This window comes from Ischnura elegans, chromosome 1 (assembly GCF_921293095.1).
Source record: "Ischnura elegans chromosome 1, ioIscEleg1.1, whole genome shotgun sequence".
Lineage (NCBI taxonomy): Eukaryota > Metazoa > Arthropoda > Insecta > Odonata > Coenagrionidae > Ischnura > Ischnura elegans.
The window spans coordinates 151240660-151251449 of record NC_060246.1 but is presented as its reverse complement, the minus strand read 5'-3'; the positions used below and the strand labels follow the sequence as shown (position 1 = coordinate 151251449).

The following is a 10790-nucleotide window of genomic DNA, read 5'->3' as shown; positions in this document are numbered from 1 at the left end:
TGACTGCGTCGGAAATAAACACAATATGGTGCGCGCACATGTCTTGACGCAGTCCAATGAAAGACAGACATATTTTGGGTAAATATTTGCCCCTGTAATTCGATCTTGAGACACATCTGACACTGGTCTAGATTCTGGGAATATATCGCTCAGAATTTCGGTGGAAACTCTGAAGAATGTCATTCGAGTAAATAGTACGCCTGATCGACGGGTACAGTCGGAAAAGGATTCTGTTCTATTTGCGCGACCACGAGCTGAAGTGAAATTCTAAGAAAGAGGCTCAACCATTTTCTCTGCGCCGTGTTTGTGGATTGGATTCATTTCCTGCTGCTCTGGAAAACATTGTTTTCTTAGAGGACGGATTTTGTTCTCCGAGATTTAAACCCCTCACTATGTGCATTTGTGGATTTTATTCCATCCATGAAGAAGGAGACTCAAGTTTTCAATGTATATTGGTCGCGGGTGTTGCATTTTGTTGTCAATTATTTTGCTATTGTGGTCACCTACGAATAAAAGCGCTGATATAGATAATTGAGGGACGCATATCCTTGGATATACTTTTGTTGGTGAAACAAAAGGTAAAAAAAACAACGATGAAACTAATTGATTCGTGTCGATTCATAATAATGTGTCAAGGTATTGAGTAATATTAAAAAAAAAACTCTGCGTTTTCCGTACCTTTGCATTTCTGAGTGTGTTGTATGTTTAATTCATTGATATCTGGCTCACCTATGTGCAAGTTGAATATCAAAAAAAGAAAAATTGTCTAAGTTTTCTTCCACAAATTTATTTCCTCGGTATCACATATTTCCAGACGTACACGGGGATGATACCGATGTGTATATGCATGTCAAATGGAGGAAATAATTTTGTACAGGGTAACAAAGTCAATTTGTGTGCAGTATATTATTGAGCTTATTTCTTACATTAATTACTAACCACACATCTTTAATCAAAGTATAAACCCGGAGTTTGAAAATCTTCCGCTCATTCAACTTTTACTTTGACCGACGAAGTATATACCTCTGTAGTAACGTAGGTATGCTTTTTCGAGCTATACTTTTATTCGTTGAAGTTGATGGAGCTTTAGCTGAAATGCCCGAAAGCATACTAGTGTGAATGTTTGAGAATGCGTTTTAAAAGTAATGTTTAATAAAAGTTCACGCGATTTCCTGTAGCATTAATTAACTCTTTGTAAATGGACTCTTTCTTCTCGGGTCTTCGGCAGGGTTACACTTTTTCTTGCGCCGTCACAATGTTATCATGGTCGCCCATCAAAAATTGGCGGAAAAGGATATTTTAGTATTAAATTAGTTTTTATTTTGAATTTTAAAAAATCAAGGGAATTTTGGTCTTAAAATGTGGGATTTAAAAAAGTTTGGTATTAATACCTATCATTTTGGGGTTTATAGTAATCATTTTGCTGCTCGTGGGAACAATCACATTTTCTGTGATAGCTCTTTACGGATCTGGAAATAGATGATGGAAGTGTTTTTCCACATTATAATACTACCATCAAAGTGGTAGTTTATTCCTAAAATGCAGTATTTGAGCATGCATTACTCCACAACTACTTAAAATCTTCATGACTGTAAAAAGAAATCATAACTCGAGCACATGCTCCGAGCTTCCATCAAGAATGCATCGCTTCGTGCAACAAAGGACTGTGACTTAAATTATCTAGCAGTTGTTTGGTTATTGCAAGTTTATCGACTCAAGGATAGCACCAGATAAATATGTTCTAATTATACATAGTAGGAAAAAATAACACTGAATTCGTAATTTTCTAAAGCTAATAGTGATTATTTTCATCTCCTTCTAAAGAATATATTATTGCAGTTTATTTTCTTACCTTTTTCCAATTAATTGAACGTATTGTGGCTCTACTTTTTAATTGACGTGTCTATAATTGCTTTTATTATATCTTGCTTTGAATAATCAAATTGGTGTTTGGAAGAGGCATTAATAATATAGCATGAAAACACTGATTAATCTATGATGGCATCCCGGAAAGCGAACGAGTGTCTTGATCCTAACATTCTTAGTATTTTATCTTTGTTCGAGTGCCTCGCCTTAAAATGCCCTCTGAACGTCCTCTTATTTTCTTGCTCTTTGTCTGTCGCTCCACATTGAATTCTAAATGCAGATTAGACTAAAATCAAGTGCTCGCAACTGTTGGTATGAGGTTGATGCAAACAAAACTTATTTAGTTTCGTCAATTTTTAAGTCCATCATTATGCAGATGAATGTATCAATACACTTTTATCTATGTTTTATATGAGGTTAAACATAAATGCCATACTTTTTAGCATTTTAACGCATGGGTAAATAAATATCTAAGTACGTATACTTAATTAATAATACCTATTTCGTGCATTATTCGCACCTGTATCCGATATTAGCGGCGACTTGCGCGAAAATACCATGTATGAGTTTAACAGCTTGTCTAGTGGGAAAGATGTTTATTGGGCGTAAAATAGAAAATTTAAATCAAGCCAAGCTTTCAATAGAGCGTGTTTATCGTTATTAATTTATTTCATATCTTATTTAAACTAGGGTTATCAAAATGGTGATTATTCGACTCAGTTAACCTGGAATGCGCGATTGTGAATTGTTCAGTTTTCCAGATAAAGTGTTTTTTTTGTAATAATTTGGTAATCAAGTGATTCACTGCAGACGGTGACGTGGGTATACCCTAAACAAGATCGATGGACATCATGGACCGCGAAATTGTCAACCAATTGACCATGGAAATTAAATTCCTTTGAACATTTCATTATAACTTAGTTCGAGGAATCGAATCCTACTTCCTCGCTATAAGGAATTGGACGGAGGCTTTGCTATTTATCTCCATCTGCGACTCCGAAGGCGGCTTTCTTTCCGTAGATGGAGACGTTTTTCGAGTCAAATCAAACCGAGAAAAAGGTCGCCGCATTCACCTCTGCAAGCGCCGCCTTTTATTCACGCGATTCGTGACGAAACGAATAGTCTACTGTCACACCGACCGTGACGTGCAATCTCATTAAAACGCGAAGCCGTCATCATCCCTGTGGGGGCCGGTCGCGCACTTTGCGTCTCACATTGCGCTTCAAGCCCCGCTTTGCTGCAATGAACTGAAATTAATGGATCGGAGAGAGTGGAAAAAGAGATACTTCTTTTCTCTTGCGGTTCCAATCGTGCTCTCCACGCACCTCGGGGGAGTTCTCGTGATTGAAAGCGTTGTCGGGGTCCTTCGGAGGAATCGTGATAATCCTTTGAGTGGACTTCTCGGTAAGACGCGGGTAAACATAAAAGGCTTAGAGGCGTATCAAAAGTAGTTCGTGGAAGTGATAAAAAGGATGCGAGGAGAATGGGAACAGTGTATACATAGCTATCAGGGTCGTCCTCTCTGCATAGGTTCATGAATGCACGCATGCCGTGTGATCTGGTCTTGGGAAGCCCGCCAGTGTGAGTGAAAGAAAGCGAGAACGCGGGTGGTAAAAAGCGTAAATTACTATCTTGTGTTTCATTAAAAAATCTGAGTAGCACCTTGTGGGGCACCAGGAAGATGGATGGTTAACAGTTGGCATGATTGCAATCACGATGTCATGTAAATGCAGCCAAAGTTTACATTTTGTCGTTTCTCAGCGAACATACGGTAGATCGTTTACCTTGAACTTCCCTAACATATGACGAAAATGCTTTTGGGTTATCTCGTAACTGCTCTACTAGTGTTTTTCTTTTAAAATTCGCGAATGCATTCCTGAACTCATCCTTCGTGGCGGCTTTAGTCAACCTATATTTTTTTCTCTATCCCTATTTTATATTTTAACACGAAAAAGGAGACCATGGGCGTTCGCAGACTAATGAAGTGGCTCCGATTGGCTCGTATCCTGTGCAGTTAATGGCAGGTAAAATCCTCCCTAGTAATTTCCTTTTTCTACCTATTTTTCGCGTATGATTCTTGTGTTCATTGTCGAATTCTTAATATTCTAGATCCGTTATTACGATAACGATAAACGTCGGGCAAATTTAATTTCCGGCTAACGTCAAGGTATTTTCTCCTTCACAACTTGTATTGGAGCAATAAGGCTAACAAGAAAAGGTACTTTTTTGTCTAATAGATCTTTTTATTTACTATATCTTTCATGTATTAATACATTAATTGCTTAGTACATGCGTAAGCTATACAGTTCAGTAGGAAATGAGATTTATTTTCAGTAATGTATCCGAAACCCAATAAAATCACTCATAAATGATTCGGATCCTTCGTACTATTAAGGATAGCAACGTTGTCTCAATTGATAGGATTAATGGCGTCGCTCGCTAGGATCACTCATTGCATGTTTTTTCAAAGTTCTAAACTTGCATGTATTTGTTGTAGGAATTAATAACCATTAGCATTTTTTTTATGAATAAGCATGTATATTTTGCTAGTGTGCGTAATATTTCTATGACCGTGCGGTGTGCATGTGGCAGTCCTCTTGCATGCTGCATGTTGGTGATTTTTCACCCCCTGCCAAACACCCTAGAGGCGGCTCGCAGGGTATTATGTAGATGTCTCTAGATGTAGCAAGGATCCTGCGTTGACTTTGGTCTTTCTTTTTATGAATTGCCCGTAGAACAATTCTATGACTGGTATTCGATACAAAGGTATTTAGCTTTCCAGGTAAATATGAGTGTACCATCTCTTCGTATCTTCCTCAATATTTGTGACATTTTCTCGGGAAGTACAGAGATCTTAATTTTTACCATAGTAGAATCGGATAGATAGGAGCTATGGGATTTAGTTTTTTAAATCCTCATTAATTTTCTGTTTTACGAGGAATGATTTCCATGCCAAAATCACACTCCAAATACACTGTTTATCGCCACCATTCGGGAAAGTTATGGCGCTGAAGATATATTTCAAAGGGTTCAACTTAGTTAGCGTCAGTATTTTATACTTCCAACCGTCCAAAATATCCTTCAGGTTGAATCGCTGATTGACATGGCAATGAAACTTTGTAAAAATTCACCGAATGTATTAGAAACTGTCGACTCCTTTTGTTGATGAAGCCATCCATTTTTAATTAGTTAGGTTATATTTTACAAATGTTGCTCTTTGATAAAAATCGATGGGTCAGTGAATTTCAGCTGCCGGATTTAATTCACGCGGAGAGAGGTCCATTGTTTCATTACTCTGTTCTTTTCGTCGTGACGGGTCGCCAGCGTCAACATCCACATAATACCCTTCGTAGTGGCGAATATAGATTATACATTTAGGATGGGCGGAAGAGCAAGATAAATTTCAGTTTAGGTTGAATAATTATTTATAACCCATGACGTCCCATGATATTATTCTTTCAAAATAAATCTAAAATGTAAAAAACTATGATAGCACTAGTGAATGGAAGAGTCAGTGAAATATTATAACTCTTAGTTCTTATATTTTTTTCATTTTCCTCATTTCGGAGGCCATGTGGCCAGGTCGTCCAAATTTTTTACTCGTTCCTGACTCCGCAAGCCGTCTCATGGGTGTTTGGCAGGAGCTGAGTTTTACCCACATGCAGCATGTTACATGTGAACTTCTACATCTGCATATTACCCTGCGAGCCTCTTCTAGGGTGTTTTACAGGGGTTGATCAATCATCAGCCTGCAGCATGAAAGAGGATTCCCACATGCACACCACATGGACATAAACATTTAATGCATACTTACTAACAAATTATGGTTCCACATCCATTCAAAGGCAAAACTTGCCAACTTAGCATGATGGATCTTGTGATGGCTGTTAACTTCATGAATCGAATCTAACAAGCGTGGACATTTTTGTTCTCGGTGGTACATCATCTGCATTTTCGTAATGTATACGATTCCTATTGGCATTTTCCTTAAGCTTTTTTCATAAATCAGTCCCACACCTCTCTCTCTTCTCGCGAGGCATCCTTATATCATAGCCATTCGCGAGGCAGTCTGACGGTCAGCAGCAAAAGCCCCATAGAGAGAGACAATGGCCATGATTGGCCTTCGTTGGCCAGATGGACAGACTGCGCATCTCTACAATGCTTCTCCAGCGGTGGTCACAGTCAGTCGGACGCCACGTGCAAGTTTCGTCAAACGATCGAGTTCCGAGAAACGGGAGAGTCCGTGGGCAAACACAATAGGAGTGTGTGTGTGAGTGTGAGCGAGAGAGACGACAGCGCCATCAGTTGAAACGGGGTGGGATGGACGAATCAGGGGATTGGGTTTAGTCGGAAATGAGAAAAATGGGGGTGATATGGTGGTAGAGGCGGGGGGTGGGGGGGGGGGGGTTCTAAGAGGAGAAACTTTTTGAAGAGGGCTGTCGTGTGTAGAGTCGATATATAGACAAGATATGTGAAAGGTCGCCTCAGATTGTTATTAGTTCCGCACTCTTCTTGGAAGTATCTAGGGATGGAGTCTCCATTAGATCGTCGTCGAAACTCGGAAAACTTACCGTTTTAAATAAACAGTAACGCAGAATAAATTACGATATACTCTTCAAGGAGAACTGAAAATATTTTGTTATTCCGATTTCTGAATGTACTCTGACGTGTCTACTAGATTGCGAAAAAAAAGCATCATATACATCCTCACATCCCCACGTGCTCACCACATGATAATTAAAAATCTTGCGCATAAATACAAAGTATGCGTCCACATGCATGCAAAGATAAAACTTTCCAACGGTCCGTAATTCCTATAACAAATCCATGCAAGTTTTTGGTGAAATCTTTAGGCCAACGTTTCTATGGCCGCCTCTTCCAACGTCCTCAGGGCATACATGCGACTCAATCGTCCTCCTACGAACGACTCACCCGGTGAAAAACCCTATAAGATTTCATCAGTGTCATACACTGGGAAAGAATGAAATCATATATCCTTGCAAGGTTGGAACGATAGAGAATCTTAAACATGCAATGTGTGGCTTTAGCGAGCGAATCCATTAATTTTATTAATCGAGACACCGTTATTATCCTTCATAGTGTGAGGAAATAATGGCATTTCAAATCTCTTTGTTTTGCAGTCTATTTCCTTTATATTCTCCTACTGATTCCGTCTACCATAGTACAATAGTAGTCCAGGGATGTTTTTCGAATAGTTTGAAAAAAAATCATCTCCGAATTTACTTAGTAAATTTAGCCTATACTTTGCTCTACGCTCCCTTAAATATTCCCATACTCACTCGCCTAACATATTGGATACGACGCACTTTTTACTGTAACAACTTATCAACTCGCCCCGCGCTGTGGTCTATTGATTACATCTATCAGTTGTATGTACTTCATCAGGCTCCCACACGCAAACAACATGCTCCTAGTGATGCCTTAATAGAGTCAAATAACTTATATATTTTACCTTTTTATGATATTTACCAAGAATTCTAAAAAAAAATCCCAGTTTACATTTGGCTTTCCCTCATACTTCGCGTAACGGTGAAGCCTATGTATTTTTCCGAACTCGGCAATCGATATATGAATCCCGTTAGCGATGTAACTCCGTCTTGAAGATAAAACCATTTTCCCAAAAATTCCTCACCACAGACTTTTCAAGATTTAATAACTCCCAAGGAATGTAAGGAATTTGCCTTATATTGAATTTTGGTCACTATATCCTCTACTTCATTTTTAAGTGAAGAAACTGTAGCGCTACCCCCTTGAGTATGACGAGAAACACTTAGGGTCGCCGTTTAAATATTCGCCCAATATTTATGTTTTGAATGCAATGAACGCGTCCCCAAGAGTTATCTTTGTCTCTTTTTTTGATTTTTTATATTTTTCGAAATTTTTATGTTTTTCTCACAGGTAAGACTCGCATATGCCTTTTTCATTTTAGTGTGCTTTGCTATTTATCGTTTTATAGATTAACGGACTTCGGCGTTTGAACAACCTTGGTTGAGCATTCAAACATATAAATTTACTTGGTATCGTATTATCCACGGCATATTGCATTATGTTTACCAACTTGTTCTATGCATTGTTAGCCCCAAGGTTGAGAGTGGCGTCTTTGAAATCAGTGATTGAAGTCGACAGGTACTGCTTTAACAATTCAAAATCCATCTAATGGAGTAAGTAGGCCTTTTTCTCGACCCAAGCTTTCTATTGGAGACGATATGGGATTTTCCGTGTATTATATTTGGTCACTAATATCAGTCACCGCCCCAGTTCTCGGGACGTTGCTAAGAGGTCTGGTATACTGTTACCCCTAGTAGGTTTATCAACCAGCTGCATCATGGAATTGGAATGGAATGTGAAAAGCAAAGTTTCGCAGAGGTGCTTGTTTTATCTCCATTTTATAAACAATATTTTTCCCTATCGACTGATGGAAGATTTTAATCACCGCCAATTATGATAGTATTACCGTTTTTCTGTGAATTAAAACGCCTTATTTGACTATCTAACTCCAACACCGAAATAAGGCTTGAATATGGTGGTCTATGATACGCACACATACAATATATCTTAGCTGAGCACTGAGCTTGAGCACCAGACACTTTCTGAGCACTTGATTATGCACCAAGCATAATTGGTAAATAAGGTGTAAACTGAACTTCCCAAATATACCCTCTCTCCAAGTGAACCCGACCATTTCAGATTATTTGTTTCAAATGGCGTAGTAATAGTTTTGTACACTATCGCTTTATTGCCAGACATTTTTTTCGAGTACCGATTAGTAACCGTTTAATCATGGGTTAATTGGCGAGAAAAATCATGTACCTTCCTGTTATGAGAACTAATAATAACTCTAATCCACAATATTTCCTCGTAAGAAAAAAACGCTAAACGCTCAACTTCATGAATTCATTCTAAATTAAATTAAATAACATGTAAATTCTGAAAAAAGTCATTCAGTTATAAGTTATTTGAGGCAATTAAACTTCGTTTTTAACTTTTAGATGGAGTAAGATTCTAAGTTACTGCACCCTGGATGCTGCGATACGGATATGTATTTTTCCTGGTATGAGAGGGAGAATTTCTTCTCAATGGACGTAGATCAGGATAGGAGAATAATATGTAAGTCAATAAATTTGTCCTTGCCTACATGCATTGTGTAAAATTATAAATAAAATAAATCTTGCTTATTCCAGTAAACTAAAAGATTCCTTTTATCTATAATGGATCGGTTCCACCACCTTCTACCTGAAACTACCAGTTTCAGGCAGAAGTTGTTCGGGTCGAGGAATTTTCTCTTCTTCAATATGAAAACATATTGCACAGATTATCTCCAGAATGAGAAAAGGAAACCCAATATTTCATTTATGTAGTTGTTTGCTGGTAAAGAAGAAAAATCTGTAGGCTGCAATATATACTGCTGTCCCTAAACTTTCCGCAGGAGGATTTTGCGAGGAAATCTTTCTTTGGAAATATATCTTCGAAAATTAACATTCGCAACTTTGACAGTCGATAAAGAAAAAATATTTTTACATGTAAACAATAACTGCACGGAGCGAAAGGGCCTCATAATGTATGGCCCGCCAATCTTCTTGATCTAATTGTCCTTAAATACGTGATATGAATCGAATCCATTCTTTTTAATTTTATAAAGAAATATCGCGTGGTTCTTACTCATGTGTGATATGATCTGGTTTAAATGATCATAAATTGGAAATAAAAGCTATATGTGGTAATTAATTTCCACATAGATGGATTTTTAATAAAAGTGTCATTTCTTGCGTGGAAAATTTTAGGAAATTCGTCCATTTTTTATATAATAAGTACATCATGCTAAAGTCCTTGCCTCTTCCTACGAAGATTAAATTTAATAGTTTTTCAAATCGTGCCACTCGTGCGTTTAATGCAATCCATAGCAAGCGTGAATGCAGCAGTTGAATCCATTCGCTATCCATATGCGTTAAATGCACGGTGCATGTTTCTTTACTTCTTAACTCATTTTTTTCTAAGTTAAACTTAAAACTGTGAGAATGTTTCGTATTCACTGATGCTTACAATTTGCATTTTACGGATTCTTATTTTTTTCCCGTAACTTCGCTATGAAGAGAATTTTTGGGGCATATAATTCGTTCGTATTTCTTTCCCAACATTTCATATAATGTGTAAAAAAGTATACTGTGGTAGACGATTAATAGCATGATAGACGTTCATAAATAATTTTAAATTTCGTCTCAGTGATTTTCTAATCGTCATATATTAAGGTTAGTTCCCATAGAATTAAAATTAAACGGCATTAACTTCGTGTTTAAGCGCTGTTCAACGATGTTGTGTAAATTATTGCATATGTAAGCATTTGCTGGTCATTTGTATACGGCGAAGGATAAACGACATTCTCTTAAATTATTAGACTAGTAGGACAATTTGTATTTAATGATCTTTGCAGATAAATGCGTTCCTGTAAGGTTGGCACTGATTTTCGAGAATGAAAAATATGGAAAAACAGCAAGTCAAAAAAAAGGTCCCACCGAGATTTGAACTCGGATCGCTGGATTCAAAGTCCAGAGTGCTAACCATTACACCATGGGACCTTGGAGGTGAAGCAAAAGGTCTAATGGAACCTCACCCATGCTTCACTAAAGCACGTTCGCGCGACTGCTACAATACTTATGGTTCTTTTACGCTGATGGTGCGTTATAAATTAAACAATTATTCTAAAAACACTATTATTTACGCACGGAAAATTACAACTGTACTTGTTTCTTGTCACTTCTCGTTATTTGGTTGTTCCATTCCTCGCGTGCTGAGTGCACACTGCATGCTTGTGATTAGTCACTCCCTGCCAAACGCCTTATAGTGTATTGAAGGTTATCATGTGGACATAAATTTGTTAAAGATGAGAGCATTTGCGACACAGAGCA

The 10790-nt window shown here is 37.8% G+C and overlaps 1 non-coding gene across 1 annotated transcript; it reads right to left on the bottom strand.

The window, feature by feature from the left end:
* Positions 1-10388: 10388 nt before the first annotated feature.
* Trnaq-uug lies at positions 10389-10460 on the bottom strand. Its single transcript has one exon. It is a non-coding gene; the product is annotated as a tRNA-Gln (tRNA).
* Between the last annotated feature and the right edge of the window lie 330 nt (positions 10461-10790).